Source organism: Phaethon lepturus, unplaced genomic scaffold (assembly GCF_000687285.1).
Source record: "Phaethon lepturus isolate BGI_N335 unplaced genomic scaffold, ASM68728v1 scaffold6310, whole genome shotgun sequence".
NCBI classification, from domain to species: Eukaryota; Metazoa; Chordata; class Aves; order Phaethontiformes; family Phaethontidae; genus Phaethon; species Phaethon lepturus.
Genome location: NW_010511057.1, coordinates 1,674 through 1,962, shown reverse-complemented (window position 1 = coordinate 1,962; position 289 = coordinate 1,674).

Below are 289 nucleotides of genomic sequence, written 5' to 3'. Positions count from 1 at the left end.
TCTGAAGGCGTTTCAGCTCCTCTGCCTGATGGCTCGGGCGACCCGCGCTGGGCTGCGTCCTCGCCGCGGGGTTCTCGGTAGCCTGATGCCATCGGGTAAACGTTGGTAAAGGGATTCCTTCTGCCTGAAACCGCGAGAACTGCAGCTCTCTAATTCTGTTATTTCCACACGCGCGGCCCCAGGCTTCCCTCCCCGCGGGGGGACGAACTCCCGCGCAGGCAGTTTTAAAAAATAAAAGTCAGAGGATCTGCTTCATCCCTGTCCCGCGGCCGGGCAGAGGAACCGGCTT